The sequence below is a fragment of the Vigna umbellata genome, chromosome 4 (assembly GCF_029865625.1).
Source record: "Vigna umbellata cultivar VRB3 chromosome 4, Vumbellata_1.0, whole genome shotgun sequence".
In the NCBI taxonomy this organism is placed as follows: Eukaryota; Viridiplantae; Streptophyta; class Magnoliopsida; order Fabales; family Fabaceae; genus Vigna; species Vigna umbellata.
Window position 1 is genome coordinate 9,099,684 of NC_142168.1, and position 18,326 is coordinate 9,118,009.

Sequence of the window (18,326 nt, forward strand, 5' to 3'; positions counted from 1 at the left end):
GACATATTTTAAGTGTTTTGTCTAATAATATTTATAAAATATCTTATCATACTAAAATTGTTGTTAAGTAATACCAAACACTTCAATTAAAATATGGGTTTGTTGAAATTTTTTATTTAAATATTCTTGTGAAAAATTGTTGATTTTGAAATAATTAATAATAAACTTTCTTTATATCAGATTCGTGAATTTAAAATTTTTGTTCTTTTTACATGAAATTAAAAGGAATTGTTTTTTTTTACATCATGCTTATGAGTTTTATGATTTAAAATGGTCTCCTTCATGCTCCGATTGTGCTCAAAGTTTAAAACATAAACCTGAAAAAAAAGTTAATATTTTGATTATGTGTCTTTGTGTTGAGAAAAAATATTGCTTTCATTATTAAGCTTTTTATAATTTTCAGTCCAATTACAAACTTGAAGTTAATAATTACTATAGGTGTTGGACATGATTTCCATTTGAAAGGTATTATGTCACTAATCCCGAATTAAATTATGTTTTTAACTCAAATTATTGGTGTAAATACTAAGACTAATATTCATTTGGATGCTAATAAAAAATTATTTCATTTATACTAGAAGTCAAAGAAAAAATATTAGTCATAGATGTAAATGCTATTTATGGATAAAAAAAAATTTGCATTTATTTTATATTGATTACTAATTATTTTGTTTTAAAATCATATTTATTACAATGAATTCTTAAGTTTCTTTCTTCTACCTATAAATATCACTTATTTATATGAATATAATTAAACACAACAAAAACATCAACTCACAAATAGTGTTTTCAGTCTTCTCTTTCATATTATCTTTTAATACATTGACCTTCGTAAAGTTAAGAAAGAGGAATTGTTTTCTTTTTAGGAATTATATCCTAAGTGTCTCATCAATCTAAACTATTTTTATTTGTTTCTTCAATTATAATATATCATATTTTACTTTATTATTTCGAATCCGAATTATTGACAATTTGGAAAAAAAGGGAACAAAACTAACAGTTACATATTAACGAGTCAGAAATGAATTAAAAAAACCAATTGTAAGATCATATATTCAATATTTTCTGACTAAATATTGCTGACTTCAGTAATATCCACTACTAATCATCAAAGGCATTTTTTTCTCCAAAAAAAACCTTTTAAAATCTGACTTCAGTTCCAATCGTAGAGTCGCTGTTGGTAACTTACGTGCACATATTTCATAATCTCACTGTGAATGAGCTGTGAATGAAGTTTCGGCAGAGTCAACTTTTGGAGACAAATGAATATGAAATTTTTGAAGGTATATATCGCAGTGCCGACTCTTCTCAAATCAACATATATAATAATAATAACACTCTTCAGATGAATTAATTATTGAAAGAAACAAAAACTCACTTTGTTTTTCGAACACACTTTTTCTCATAAAAGACAATGACGACATGCCTTATTTTTTGACATTGTTAAAAGTCAAAAGATGATCAAATCCACCGGCAATTAGATGCTATACCTGACGACAATTTTGTGTAAAAAGGGTAACTAGCTACCAAACACCTACATTCTCATTATCTCTTGTCAACCCTTAATGTGTAATCATACTGAAAATTCTTGGTATACGCGTTCATCTCAAACCTTAGCAACGATGAAATCTTAAAATGGTAACCTTGTTCAACATTTTCAATTCATTATATTGTTTCAACATCTAAGACTTGACATTATGCATAATACTACATCAATTTCCTTCTACTTTTCTGACTTTTCAGTTTTACACATCTTAAAAATGCATCTCCTAGTCAAATGAACGATGTTTCATTGTCCTTTTTTTTTTTATGTTTTTCACGACATTTCCCCTTTCCATCGGGTAGGTGCTTCTTTGAAAGTGCTTGATATTTTTAGTTTTACATACATCATTTTTCATTGTGCGCGTTTTTATATTGATTTCTATTAGAAATAAATAAATAAAACCTTTTTAAACCAATGAATGTGTGTGTATTTTTCCTCTGCCATCAAAACATAAATTTCCAAATCAAATTACGATATATATATATATATATATATATATATATATATATATATATATATATATATATATATATATATATATATATATATATATATATATATATCAGAATTTATCCGGCTGACAAGGTAGAATTGTTCTACACATTTACATGCATTGGCAACACCGCTTAGGCGAATTATATATAATCGGTACCATGTTGGTGAAACTTAAATTTCAGATGCAAAACGAATTCAATGAAGAGAAAAAATGAGTTTCAAATCAACGATAAATCTCAAATTAGAGTTATTGCCTTCTGGGTTCATTTCGGTTTAGGTATGAAATGTCTATTTAGTTAGGAAAAGTTACTTTTTTAAATAATTTATGTCTTGCCTCAAAGATTTTGACTGTGTAATTTCATATCTATCTAAGCTTGAAGTTCAACTATTGCTTGTAGTGCACAAAGTTCCAATGTTTGCCAAGGAACGAAAGTTATCTTTAATGAAATAGTCTTTAATTTAAAATTTTCAATTTCAGAAAAAGTCTGAAAGTTTTGACATTGATGGTTCGGAGGGTATAGAACGTGGTTGGAATGTAGCTTATGAGAATTGTACGGTATTCTTAAAAATCTTTTGAATGAGAATGTTGATATACCCCCTAGGTTTGATGTTTTGTTTGGTATTGATCTCAATGATAACATTCAAAGGGGAACATCCAAAAAACAAAAATTAGTATATATGTATAAAAAAAAGGACGAATCTATACTTAGTTTATAATAATATATTAAGATCAACAATAGAAAGGACGAAAATAACTGCAAACAATAACGTGAATGTCAAACTCACATAAAATATTATACTATTAGTTACGGATCCAGAAATTCAAGAAAGGAGGAGTTCAAATCTAATAAAATTTAATAAAAAATAAATTATAATAAATAAATACATGGCACCTTTTATTTAAGTATCATTCCTTCATGTCATAAAAATCACCCATAATAGAATCAATATAAATTTTCTCACAAATCTTTCTCATCAAACAATTTGCTAGAAATTCATCTTCCATCCTATTTTTAAGTCTATTTTTATCGATCTTCATGTAGCAATTGAAACAGATAAAGTTAATACCAATTCATCAATCAAGGATAAGTAAAAGTTTTCTTGTTTTCACCGATCCTTAACATAGCTTAGAAATCGTTGATAGATTTCTCATTTCAGAATTACATGGAATATTAAGTTCATAATGTTGAGTTTGTATTTTAAGACGTAACTTTTCTAATTATGTAAAATCATCAAGATTAAACTTTTTTGTTAATGCACAAATTTTCTTCACAATGAATGATTTTTAAAGCTTGTTTAGATCTAGAGTTGCACTCAAAGTAACTAATGGAGTAAACTTGGGTTTGTAATTTTTATCTTCATTAGGCTTAAGGCCTAAAATCTTCAACATAACATAGTATCAACTTTTAAAATACTTATCTAAAATTTTCATAATATTTTTAATAAAACTACAAATCGCAAATCAACTAAAAACAATTATAAAAATCCATACCATTATTTAAATTAAACAAAACAGAACAACCTTTAAACATTATAGGTTAGACTTAAACCCAAAATCTCACGCTTCAATAGAAAGCTTCTAATCAAATAAGCTATCATAACATTTTAATACAACAATAATAATTTAAATACATATTATTATCTATTATCTATTATATCTCATCTAAATATTTTTCTAGGTCTTAAAATAAGATCTTAAAGATGAAAACATCTTGGAAGTGGTGGTGGTGCTACGATGACCCAATGACAACGAGAAAAAAAAATAAAGAAATAAACCAAAGGAAAAATGAAAAAGAGAAAAAAAGAAGGAGATCTAGTCACATTACTAACGAATGTTATGGACAGATATTTATCAAAAGACATTTATCCATGATTTTATGATTATTAATACTTAAGAATAGATTTGTACATCCGTGAGAAAATTTTATAGACGATCACTTTACTAGTAGATTTGTTTGTCACTTATCTTTAACTAAATAATTTATTGACAAATTTTATTATTACTAACAAACTGTGTTTGTAAATATGTCATTCTCTTATAGCTTTTGACTTTATTGAATATTAAATATTAAAACCTTGAATGATAAAAAAGAAAATATATTATATATCTAATATTAAAAAAATGATAATGGTTGATAATCAATATAATAAAGTTTATACTATGTTTAGTATCTTAGATAATAAATATGCAATATCCAAAGAGCTATTTGAACGTCCAGAAAGGATAAAAAATAGATGCAATCTTTTGCTTTGGTTGTTGGTAACATGTCAATCATCTTATTGGGGAGAAAACGTGACCCACCACTCACCCAGTAATTCATTCCTCATTTTCTATCAATGTTATCCTAATCCAACTAAATCCAAATCCTTCTTCTTTTACCTTCATTTCTTTTCTCTTTCTCTTACTTCAAATCAAACTTTATCATTCACATTAACTCTTAAACTGTTACAATTATTTCATAAATTCAAAGAAAAAACTAATTAACACAATCGCTTAGGTTTTTTAACTAAGATTTATCATTTCATTTCCAACTTAAATATACAATTAAGACGGAAAGCTAGCGTATTATTTTACTCAAAATACTGAATTAGTTAAATAACATTACTTAACTAATTCATTTTTCCACTTATATTCATCACATGCCACCCATCATGAAGGAAAAGAATACTAAGGTTGACGATAATGGAGGACAAGATGCCACGTGAGCAAACGTACAATAGAAAGAAATCTAATTCTTCAAATAACGTAAACTATTTAGTTTGGTTCTTTGCTATCCATTAACAACAAAACTTTAAGAAGAAGAAAAAAGCAACTTGCTTAATTGTTTAATATATCGTTAGTTAACGTTAATCACAAATGCTTAAGCAAATGATGAATATTGTAAGTGAGCAGCCCTCAAATATATTACGTACCGAAAGATTACTATTATTCTTGATTCTTGATAGTGATAAAAAAAAGTAAGTGATAAAGACTAGGTAGGTTATAAAGGATAAGAATGACGGAGTGAATATAGCCGTTTCACCAAAAAAAGGAAAACAAAAGGAATGAAATAGCTGCAGGAATATTCTTTGTTTTTTTAGTACTGCAAAATATTTATTTTCTTTTTACACATGCCTTTCCAAATATATTTCTTATTTTCTTTAATCTATTAATATATTTTCTTTTTCTTCTTCCTTTTTCATTCTTCCTTCTTCCCAATTTTTATGTTTCGTATTCATCTTTATGTGGGGTTACAGATAATTCCACGGAAATGAATTGACCAAACCATGAATGCCATACTAAAAGCCTTTTTCTTTTTCTTCATTAAATAAGGATTTATTTAGAAATGGAATATTGAAGTAAAATGTCCTCCAGTATATCAAGAGGCATGAAAAATCTAGTATGAAAAATATTCAGCAAAAATAAAAAATAAAAACTGTGAAAGGTAGAGTGAATTTAATTAATATAATTAATGTTATAAAATTTAATAAATGATATAAAACTTGTAGAAACAAATTTTACAAAATTTCTTCATAAAACCCATTATAATATGGATGAAAAATAATTAGAAGGTCATGAACGAATTTATGAGTCCAACTAAAATTCTAAGATTTCCCATTATATATAAATACATGAGTAAATTTACCTTTGAAAATAATAGTACGTAATACCTTTACAATTATAGATAAACGTTAAATTTAAGCAACTTCTTTCCACAAAATCAACTTTATTAAAATACCACTATACGGGAGAAAACAAATACAGGTTAGTCTTACATTTGGTTAAACATTTAGATAAAAAAAAAGTCTTTTATACTTTTTATTCGGAAGATATTTCTTAAGTTTTAAATATATATTATTTTTTGAGCTATATAATTACCATACATTTTTAGGCATATTTTTAATTTAATTTTTTTTCTAATATGATCTTGTATAATATATCAAAAGCTTTATCACAATTAACCCTGGTGTTTATTACTATTATTATTAACGAAGGAAAAAATAAAATAGACAAGAACAAAAATGAGATAAAATTAGTAATATGATGAGGATGGAAATTTGTCAACTTAAGTTGAGCTTTGCCTAAACCTAATGATTGTAAAAAAATTGTGGCAAGATTGTCCGTAAATTAGTTTATGGTATGACTTGGTCTTTGTATAAGAATGAACTTCCTTGATAGCATGTTTATTAAGGTTTTATATAAACAGTTCAACGAAAAAAATTCTTAAATAAACCAATTAACTTATTAGTTAACGAGAATATCATTCAAAAAAGATCAATAAATTTATGGGTTAGCAACAAATTTATCTTAAACATAATAAATTTAACGAACTGACATCTGTTGCATCAAACACTTCAAACGACAAAAGAATATGTATTACATTTAATGGATATTCAAAATGATTCCAAATTAAAAATAGTGTTTTAATTGATAATTTAAATAGTTATATTTTATAGATTACACATTTTATTTAAAAAAAAATATTTTTTAAAATAAGCCAACCTGTCAAGCATAATGAACTTTTCTAAAATCCCACAGTTCTGTAAAAAATAACTTTTTAAAAAGTGTGAACTTTTGCTAAAGAGATTAACCCCTTCATGAACGGTCTATCTTATTTTGTCTTTTAAATATAATAAAAAAAGAGGGTAAAAATATTAATATACACTTTGGCAGATATTTTATTATCCATCTTTTATTCCCGAAATTAATTTCGCAGCTAAGCGAAAATTGACATAAAACAACTCTCAGAATTTATTTATTTTTCAATAAGATTTAATTTGCATAACTTTTTATTATATTTCAAATAATTTTAACCTATAATGAATTTATCCTAATTTGTGTTTTTTTCTGAACAAAAATAGGTCTGAGATGAGTCGTATACTTTGACGCTTGACCAGTCCACTACACTTCCTCTCATGATATTCGCCTTACGCGGCTTCCTACTGTACCCAAAGAGTACTCCTTACTTTTCCCATTTTCCCATTTTTTTATATTCTTCTCTATAATTATGGAAAACCCCCCACAATTTTTATCTCTTCTTTAAAGGAAAATACTTAAAATACACTTCATTTATTTTATATCTTATTTCTACCTTTTTTTAATCCTCATTTGTTATATTTATTAATTTTCCCCTCTAAATTTTTTTTTTTATATACATGTTTTACTATCCCAACTCTCATCATAATAGAATATATCCCAATTATCATTGCTAACTAAATTAGAATTAACTTTTATACAAAAATAAAATAAAATTGACCGAGTGGCAATAGTGACAGAAGACGTACTACCTCCGAAGGCGTGGGGAGAAATTAATTTTTTATTTTGTTTTTTACAAGGAAATTAACTTTAGTCTTTTAGGTCCCACTTATTTCCTCAAAATCTTCTGAACTTTCTCCTTCAACCTACCTCATTTCTTTCTTTATTCCTATCATTTCGATCACTCACTCATACTCGCGCAGCCATTTTTTCAGTTACCAAAATCACAAACTTCTCTCTATCTCTCTCTCTCTCTCTCTCTCTCTCTCTCTATCTCTCTCTTTATCTCTCTCTCTCTCCCACCACCGTCCATTCTCCCTCACTTTCTCCTAATATAAATTCCATGTGCACAAACCCAAACATCAGTTGCAAGAAACACACACAACTACACAAGTGTCTTTATAACAATGACACTCTCTGTAACACCAACTTCCCAACCAAACACTTCAACTTCCTTCTCAAAACCCAACTTCAACCCAACTTTCTCACATGCCACCACCCCAACCTTACCCTTCAACAAGTCCCAACTCGCTTGGGATCGCCTCAGGACTGACTCACTGGAATGCAACTCACCCCGACTCGGTCACAAGTGGACCCAATACCAAGGAATCAACCACTGGGAAGGCTTGTTAGACCCTCTTGACGACAACCTACGCGCCGAAATCCTAAGATACGGCCACTTCGTAGAATCCGCTTATCGCGCTTTCGATTTCGACACCAATTCCCAGACCTACGCCACGTGTCGCTTCCCTGAAGCATCACTATTGGCTCAGACCGGAATGCGAAAATCCGGTTATAGAGTAACCAAAAACTTACACGCCACATGCGGCGTTCAATTACCCAATTGGGTTTCTTCTGTGTCGCAACTGCCACGTGCTCGATCCAGTTGGATTGGTTACGTAGCAGTCTGTGAAGACGAGAAGGAAATTAAGCGCCTGGGAAGACGTGACGTGGTGATCGCTCTTCGGGGAACCGCCACGTGTCTGGAATGGTTGGAAAATCTTCGTGTTACCTTGACAAAATTGCCCAACCATATGGGTTGTGGAAGCGACGATTGCATGGTGGAGAACGGTTTTTTGAGTCTCTACGTCTCCAAAACGAGCGCGTGTCCCAGTTTGCAAGACATGGTTCGGGAAGAGGTTGCGAGAGTGATCCAGTCTTACGGCCACGAGCCACTTAGCATAAGTATAACCGGTCACAGCCTCGGAGCTGCACTCGCGATTCTGAGCGCGTACGATATAACCTCTACGTTCAAAAATTCACCAATGGTGTCTGTGGTTTCCTTCGGTGGGCCCCGGGTCGGTAACGATAAGTTCAGGGCCCAGTTGGAAAAGAGTGGAACCCGAATACTTAGAATTGTGAACTCCGATGATGTAATCACAAAAGTTCCTGGACTTGTGGTTCCGGATGCTGACATGGCATGCAGTGGCCATGTCCACGTAGCGGGTTTGCAGAGTTGGTTCCGTAAGGTTGTTCAGGACATGCAGTTGGTATACGCTGACGTCGGACAAGAGTTAAGAGTGAGTAGCAGGGAATCAGCGTATCTGAAGAAAGGAGATGTAGCCACGTGTCATGATCTTAAGACTTATCTTCACTTGGTTAATGGTTTTGTTAGTTCTTCCTGTCCGTACATGAGCAAAACGACGCAGTATCAGGCGGAAGCTTCACTGTGATTTTTATTTTTGTTATCATGTGTATAATTCTCACAAGATTAGTCTATTTTACCTGTGCATAATTAAGACGAATGCGATACCTACTATCTCACAATGACCATGAAAAGCATTTGTTTCACATAGTAACACAAGAGAAATGAAAGAGAAAAGTTGTCATCTGAAAGTAAGAAAAAAATTAAATGGATATATAAATATATTTGATTTAAAGGGAAAGAGAGAAAAATAATGTTTTCTTAATTTACCTTTTACTCCTAATATAAATTGTTTTTCACTCAAAGAAGGGCGAAAGGGTCATTTCGTGTTAACAATACAATTCCTGAAGGTCAACTTTCATCTTCCATTTGTTCTTGTTTTTGTTTACTTTCTTCTTTTCCATGTTTTATATGAAGGGAAGTGAGAAATTTGTTGTGGCCAGAATGAAAAGAGTAAAGTAGAAGACACATTTGGATGTTTTATTTTGGAAAGGAATCAAATATTAAAGGACGAATTGTATTTATAATGAATTATATATCATTTAAAATATGTTGTGTTAAAGATAATTTAGAATTTGAACATTTATAAAGTGAAAAAAACCATGGAATAAACTGCATGCGTCTTGAATAATGCGTGTCCCTGCTGCATTGTCACTCTCAAATCCTGAAAGCTCAATTATGATTCCCATAAAGAAACATTGTACAGTGTACTGCACTACGTTTATCAGTGTGACATGATGCACATAAAATTTGATGCAAACTAGTTTTGAACCGATAATCTTCTTCCTCTTTTCATTTCATGCCCACTCTACTGTTACTGCTCCTGTTATTTCAGGCACCTCCAATATCAACTCAATCTACGTGTCAACGTAACACTTCCTACTCACTATTTTATATATTTTTAGTAAATTAGTTACAGATATTTTCAACACCACTCTTCTCCTCTTTCTGTATTTATCACACCTTTTATTTACTTACATTTTCTTTTTCTTCTGTTGCCAAAAATCTTAGCCATCAAGAGTGACGCAAAAAAGTAAAACAATGATAAGATATATTATTCATTCTGAACACTGAGGATGTTGAGCCAATTGGAAAGAACTAGAGGAAAATCAAATAGGCTAATTTTGGATGTTAATAAGTTTATCTTTACATTCAAGATCAACATTTTAATCTTTTTCACTACAAGATTCTCTTATTTTAAGAAAAGTAACTCATTATTTAAACTTTGTAACAAAAAAAAAATATCAAAGTTCGATATTTAATTCTTATTAGTAAACCATTTCATTCTTAAACTTTATTATTTTTTAAAGGTTGGTCTCAATTTTTGTTAGTTTTGTTTGAAATGGTTTTAATAATTTTAAAATGTTTAATGTAGTCCTAAATATCGTAATTTCTATTCAATTAAGTTCTTTTTGCAAACACCGTTTAAATCGTTAACAATCAAATGTCCAGCTGTGCAATCAGTGAATGACGTGTCATTTAACTGCTGACCTGCCTTGACTGAAACATGATGCAGCCAATGAGAGACTACCACGTGGCATCCCCTTTCCCACCCAAAAGATTAGGGTTTCTGAATGCAAGGGGGAAAGGCTTCCTTACGCCTACGCCGCGAGAGGAAAACTGAATGGGTTTCAAAATGTAGGAGCGTCTCGATGCAAATCTGGCTCATGGTTGCTTGTTTGCGATTTGGTTTTTTTGGTTTCTTTCTACTTGCAAGTTCGAAGAGCAGCTTCGCAATGACTGGAGAATATGAAGATTGATAGAGAATGACGTTTTTGCGGTGGCGATTATGCACCAATTGGCCTTTCCGTTCTCTGTATTTCCCTTTGCAGGATGAAGACTTGACGGAGAAGATGAGCTCGTGCATGGCTCGTTGTCTCGTTGCGACGGTCATGGTTGTCGTGACAAGATTTTGATGGCGGTTCACGGTGGAGGAAGGGGAAGATGGTCATGGTGGTGTTTCTGGGTGGTTGCTGGACAGAGAAGATGAACAGCGGTAGTGGTGGCGTGACCATCCCACCCAATTAGGGTTTCGAAATGTCTGATGATAGAGGTGCGAAGATGGTGGCTGATCGTGAGCGGGGAGGCGGTTAGGGTTAGGTTGTGGCTAGGGTTGGGGAAATTAGGGTTTCTGGAGGTAGGAGATGATGATGAAGTGTCAAGGGTGATGTGTCACTGATTGAACAATTGGATATTAGGTTGTTAATGATTTAAACGGCGTTTGCAAAAAGGACTAAATTGAAAACAAATTACGATCTTTAGGACTACATTGAACATTTTAAAAAGGGTTAAATATGTTTTTAGTCCCTGAACTATCAAGCGAATTTGTTTTTAGTCCCTCTTTGAAACTAAGCTACATTTTGATTCTTCTACTTAAGGAAACATAATTTTTCGTCCTCCAAAACCAACATCGTTAAAAAGAAGCTTAGCTGGCTAATAGTAGAGTGTCACGCCATTTTTTTTTTCTGACAATGAGTCAATCTTCCCAACTTTTCTACCATGTCAATCTTTCCTACCGCCAATGTCGCACTGCCAACACAATGTCGCGTTGGCCAGCCACCATGCTGCAGTGAAGCCACCGCCATAGAAACCCCAGCTGCCGCCATCCTCCATCACGCACCTCCACCATCAACACCCAGACGCGAGCAACCTCATCGCGCCACCATCCAATGCGAGCAGTGCCATTATGAGTTCAATCTCTCTGCCATCACTCTCCCTTCATCATCGCGAGACCACCACCATAAGCAACCATTCGCCACCGTCGTGAGCCTCCACAACCATAACCATCAGAATCGCAAAACCCCAATCCTCTAGGAAACCTACACTGTGAGACTTTTCTCTATGCCACAAGCAACGTCGTTGAACATCCAAACGGTGAAGCTCCCCGCGACTTTCTCCTCCTGACCTGCAAAACAAAACCCAGAAAGCGCAGCAGCCTAAAAAACCCCAAATCAAACCTAGAACAGAAACACTAACGCATGCCTTGAGCTCGCGCAACCCCCACAACGCCTCACCACCTCCATCCACGACGCCATCAAACCTGCAAGTAGACCCTAATTTGGAACCTCCAACGTGCTGCTATAGGGAAGAAATTCCAGCGCGTTTCTCCTTCGCGACAACAACCCTCGTGGGTGCCAAGGCCTTTGCAGCCGTGGTGATTTTGGCCACGGGATTCATCCACATGCTCTCTTATGCCACCGAAGCACTCCTTTGTATGTAGTGCCTCTAGACTCACGATTGTTTTGAGTAATGATATCTTCTCAGTTTTATTCTCCCACTTCGAAGTATTGTACCATCTTGAATTTAAGGACTTTTATTAAAAAGTAGATAAGAATTAGATTAACGCGAGTGAGTTTTTCTGACACTTGATTGCTTTAAGATTGCTCACTCTAATTTTTTTGTTTTGCGGTGGACGGGGACGAAGGAGACGGCGACAGTGAGGGAGGGAGAAAAGTTGGGAAGATTGGGAGAAAAAAATTACGTGACACTACACCGTTAGGGAGCTTAGCTTATTTTTAATGTCGTTAGTTTTGGAGGACGAAAAATTATGGTTTCCTTAAGAAGAAACATCAAAATGTAGCTTACTTTAAAAGAGGGACTAAAAGCAAACTCGCTTGATAGTTTAAGGACTAAACATATTTAACCCTTTTAACAAAATTAGAACTATTTCGAACAAAGCTGACAAAAATTGGGACCAATAGTGGTATTAAGCCTTTTTTAAATGATCAAATGTTAACTACTAAAAATAATGTTCTAGATATAGACAGTATCTTAATATACATTCCTACGAAAAATACAGTAAAAAATGTTTTAAGTTGGTAAAAAATGTTTTAATTGTAAAACTTATCATTATTCATATTTTAGTTTACCATTAACGTAGATTTTTAATTTGATGTTTTGGCTGGTTTACTCTGTCTCACAGGACTTACGACATAACATTCTCTAGATGGAAAGTGTTCAAGCCATATGGGATGACCTGAAGTCCAAATTTTTCTAGGGAAATCTTTTACGTATTTTAGAATTGTAGAATGAAGATGATTCAGTAAGACAAGGAGATAATATTGTTACAGAGTTTTTCACCAAACTCCGTGTTATATGGGATCAACTCGAGAATTTCCACCTTGAACTAATGTGGTCGTGTGAAGTGAAGTGTTCTTGCAAGATGGTTTCAGTAATTGCACAAAGAAAACATGAAGATTATGCCTTGCAATTTCTTCGAGGTTTGAATGAGAAATATGGTAACATTCAATCTCATGTCCTTCTAGTGGATCTCATGCCCTTCATTTCAAATATTTTCTCATATGTTGTACAATAAGAAAGACAAGTAATGAATAACAACTTTCTTAACGTTCTAGACATGAAAAATGTTGCTACCAATAATACTCTACGATTTGAAACAAGCCAGTCACCAATGGTATGACAAATTATACTGTTTTCGTATCTCTCATGACTTTACACAGACGTCAAATGATCATTCTCTATTTACTACATAAAATGGTGAAAACATTACTCTAATGTTAGTTTATGTTGATGATATAATCTTAATCGGTAATAACATACATGATATTAATCACATCACAAACACACTTAATGATCATTTCAAAATGAAAATTCTAGGTAACTTGTATTACCCTTTTGGTTTCGAGGTAGTATGAAGCATTGAAGGTATTCATTTGTCCTAGCTCAAGTATGCTTTGGACCTTCTCAATGAAATAGGAATGCTTGATGCAACTCGTGTCAGCACCCCAATGAATTTCTACACCAAAGTTTCCCCCAAATGTGATCTAGTTGATGACTTTGCTGCTTTCTAAAGGCTAATAGGAAGGCTCATCTACCTCACCAATTGACATCAGCTATGTCATTCATCGCTTAAGCCAATGCGTTGGTTCTCCAACTAAAATCCATCATCAAGTTGATTTTAGAATCTTGTTTTACATTAAACAAAGTTCTGATCAAGGTATTCTTCTAAAAGCAACAAATGACATCACTTTGAAAGCTTTCAATGATTTCGATTAGGTTGGTTACCTTCGTTCTTGCAAGTCCACCACTTGCTACATTGTTTATCTGTGAGACTCACCAATCTCTTAGAAATCCAAAATACAAACCACTATCTTGCATAGCTAATCTGAAGTCGAGTATCACGCTGCTCCTTTGAAGTCGAGTATTGCACTCTCGCTCAAATTGTCTATGAAACTCAATGGCTAAGTAATCGAATGCATGGTTTGCATCACCCTTTTTCACAACCTACTACCATCTTTTGCAACAACTTCTCTACAATCAAAATTGTCACCAACCAAGTCTTCCACGAAAGAACAAAGCATATATAGTAATCATTTGGGAAAAAGTTCAGCAAGACATTGTCAAGCTTCTCCCCATTCACTCCACTTTACAACTCGCTGACATCCTTACCAAACTTTTTTCTTCATCCACTTTTTGTAATCTCAGTTCCAAAGTTGCACCATCAACATCTACGCCAAGCTTAAGAGAACAATCAGAACAACAAAAAATTATGTTTCACCCTCTCCATAACCTTTTTCTATTTTTTCGTTTTTTTGTTTATGGTTTCCTCCTCTCTTTTTATGCATATAAGTGTCCCTTCTTTGTACCAAATACAAAATATAGAATACATAAAGAGTTTATTAGCTTTTTTTTCTCTGTTCTTTCCTTCCTCTTAATTCAAAGGTTCATTTGATCACAATTTGGCTTTCACCATAGATATCTTCATGCATATTTTCAGCTCCATACATTATTACAACATGATTGCAACATACCATTCGTTTCCACACTAACTCTGTTATGATTTGATAAAAAAAATTCTACTCTTTTATAATTTGATAAAATTGATATTCTGACAAAGTTTTACTTTAACAAAATTCTAATAAAATATCGAAAAAGTACAATCTTAATCATGGTATGCTTTAACATTTTTCTAAGGTTTAAAATATTTAAAAACAATTAAATGATTAATAATGTTTTATATAAGCATTTACTTTTTAAAAAAATCATACTTTTTTTCACAGTGCATACATAATATAAAATAAAATTATAATTATTACAGTAAAATATTTTTTTACTAAACTAAACCATCTTATTTAGTTGAAATGAATGGGGTTGGTATTTGTGATGGGATTGATGTATGGGGCTAATATATTGTTTGTTATGATTGGGCACAGTAATGGAATTGACCTGAGAAATGATAGTGACAAAAGTGAGTAGGCAATGATGATAATGGTGAAAGTGGTCCAAATGAGGCTAATTGATTAAACTCTCAAAAACATGGATATGGATTTTTTTTTTCATGCACTTCTTTTTTGTACTTGGAATCTAATGACTTTGTTACATGTACACACTTATGATTGAGTAAAAATATAATGTTTTCCTTTGATTACATTTTTTTAATTCTAAAATACAAATATTTTGTTTTGTAATTTTAAAATTAGAACTTTCAATCTAACACAATTAAAATATTAATATTAACTTATATACATGACATATCTTATATGGTATCATGTGGTACAAAGATTATTTGTTTATTTTAAGTCACTAGAATTGTTTTATCAATTACTTGAATACAATTATATAATCTTAATCAGCACCTAAAAATTATAAGTTAACCAGAGTTTCAAATGTCATGTTATTGTGTTAAAATTTTGGCTTATTATTGAAAACTCAGTGTTTCAAGTCTCGTGATGTTAACATCACCTTAATAATTTATTTTTAACTTCCATAATTAACACTGAAAATACTTAACCAAATTAAAAAAATGTAACTTCACTGACAATTAAGTTTGATAAAATAGTTTTAAAAATTACTATACTTAAATTAAATATTTAGAGTTAAATGTTATTTTTAGTACCAATTACTCTTTGTTAATGATGAAGTAATATTACTATCATCATGATACCATTGTACTCATTAAATATAAAAGTCGCATGTTCGTTAAAGAAGTATAAGGTTTAAAAGTTGAAATTGTGGACTTTCTAAAGACTAAGTTTTAGTATAAAAATGAAGACCTAAATATTAAATATCCCTCATCTTCATTATTCTACTCTTTTTTTCTTATTTCCATTCCTTGCCAAAAAAAAAAACTTCTTTTGGAATTAGTTCAAAAATAAGAGATGATTCAAATTTTAAAGTTTCAGTGTTTAGATTATTAATTCCTGAAATCTTGTAGTAATCACACACACACACATATATATATATATATATTATTAAATCAGTATGACATTATTATTAAAATTATATTTTTCTTTTGGAGAATGACATCATAAACTAAAATCATTATTCTTAAATTATAAAAAGAAATACTAAAAATATAAATTGTAAACCAAAACTAGATAATACTATAAATAAAAAGAATATATAAAAGTTTTTGTTGTTGGTTAACCTGTAGAGAATCGTGATCGATAACAGTGCAGTTGTTAGATTTCTTTAAGAGATAAAGTTATCATGATTACAAATGATATAAATGTACTTGCGAATTCATAGATTTGACTTTACGAATTACAAATAATATCTTATAGGAAAGGATATCATACATAACATGCCCATTATAATATATGTGTGTAAAACTTGTACGTCATCTCATTCCTATTTTTTCTTAAATAAAATTATCATATCATAAGTATTTATTTAATTTTATTATTTTTTGTATTAGCATCCGTTAGATATAAATGTAGATGAGACGAATTGCCATCGAATAGTTATGAAATTAGACTAAATAATCACGTGACAGAGAGATTATTTATAATATTAAACTATTTAAAATAAAATATAATTATTTTCAATTAGATTATAATTAAACTGTAGTTAGTTAAGAATCTATAATGAAATCTATAAATAAAAATATGAGATAAAAAGTAAGTGATTTTATATTTACAATATTATTAATATTTGAATTGTCAAATATTTATTATTTTTAGTTTTAGAATATTTTCTGCAAACCACCTAAATATAACTAATAAACGAGAAAAACGATTAGTAACCGTAAATTATATAACACTCATTATAAATTAATTAATTGCAGTTTGAGAATAAAATAAAGTTGGAAAAGGAAAGAAAGTTAGAAGTAAGTTACAAAGAATATATATTTATATTCTTTTTTCGGTTTTTGTTTCTAATGATTGAGAGGAATTATAAGGAGATACGTAAGAGGTTTGGAAGACTTTCAGTTTTTTGTACAAATTAATGAGTACTCTGAGAGTAAAAAGAAACCAACACCTTAATTACGTCAACCAATAGACATTGCTTCTTTTTCAAAGATCAAAATGTTCGAAAAAAGATAACACTCGTATATTTTTTAACTCTTAAATAAATGTTTATTTACTAATAAAGTAAGTCTCACCTCCACTGTTTTATTTAAAATAACATATTATTAAAACTTAAATAATAAAAAAATATGAAAATTAAAAGTTAAAATATACAAACATAAATACATTTTATGAACAAAAATCCAACGATTTATTTACGGGGAATGAATTTGATCTTTTATAAAATCTTTTTGAATGATATTCCTGTTGACATGTATAGGTACATCATTCCAACGATGGCTTTTTGAATGAATTTGATCTTTTATCTTGTACTTTTCATTTGAAGTAACTAGCTTTTACCATTTTCTGGACTACATTCATCACATCACTATCTTGCATATCCATTTTAGATTCTTAACTTGGGATCCCTGTCCACTCTACATCTCCACTTCATTCCAATTTACATCACCCAACCAAAAACACAATAAAAAATAAACTTTAAAAATTAAAGAATCAAAACATATTTAATCCAAAAAGAAATAACGATAGATAAAGATGAGTGATAAGTTACATTTCTAAGGAGACAATAACACACAATTGAGTATTCGATATTATCAAGGTTTGAAACGAAGGGTTCAAGTTAAGGTTTAAGATTATCAAGTTAGAATTCACGTTCATTGGATAGTAGTAAGGGTTCTTCAACAATGATTATGTACAATGGCGATTCTCATCCGTGACTATTTTAATCACACTTTTAACATATTTATTCACATGGCTAAAACTGGTTGCTGAATAACTTATTAACTGTAGTGTTTTATTCTTCAATAACACAGTTTACCATTCCCTAAAATATAATTCATGATATTTTGAATATATAATAATTAAAACTTTGAATTTATATAAAAATAGTCTTAATTAATTTGGTTTGATATAGAAGAGCTAGGGATAGTAATTAAACGCGGACGGTAGCGAAGAGAGAAGTGCGTGTATATCTGAAGGCATTATGGGAGGAAATCTTAGCACTAGTTTTTGAAGGAGAAAATTCACGGAAGAAATGATGCAAAAAGTGATGTTGAAGAATCAAAAGAAATGTGTAACATGCCACTATTGATTGACACATGGATCACTTAGCTTTGACAATAAGATGATTTTCAGTGG

The 18,326-nt window shown here is 31.0% G+C and overlaps 1 pseudogene; it reads left to right on the forward strand.

Annotated features, from left to right (window-relative positions):
* Positions 1 to 7,645: 7,645 nt before the first annotated feature.
* On the forward strand, positions 7,646 to 9,035 carry LOC124842075 (phospholipase A(1) DAD1, chloroplastic pseudogene; annotated as a pseudogene).
* Positions 9,036 to 18,326: the final 9,291 nt, after the last annotated feature.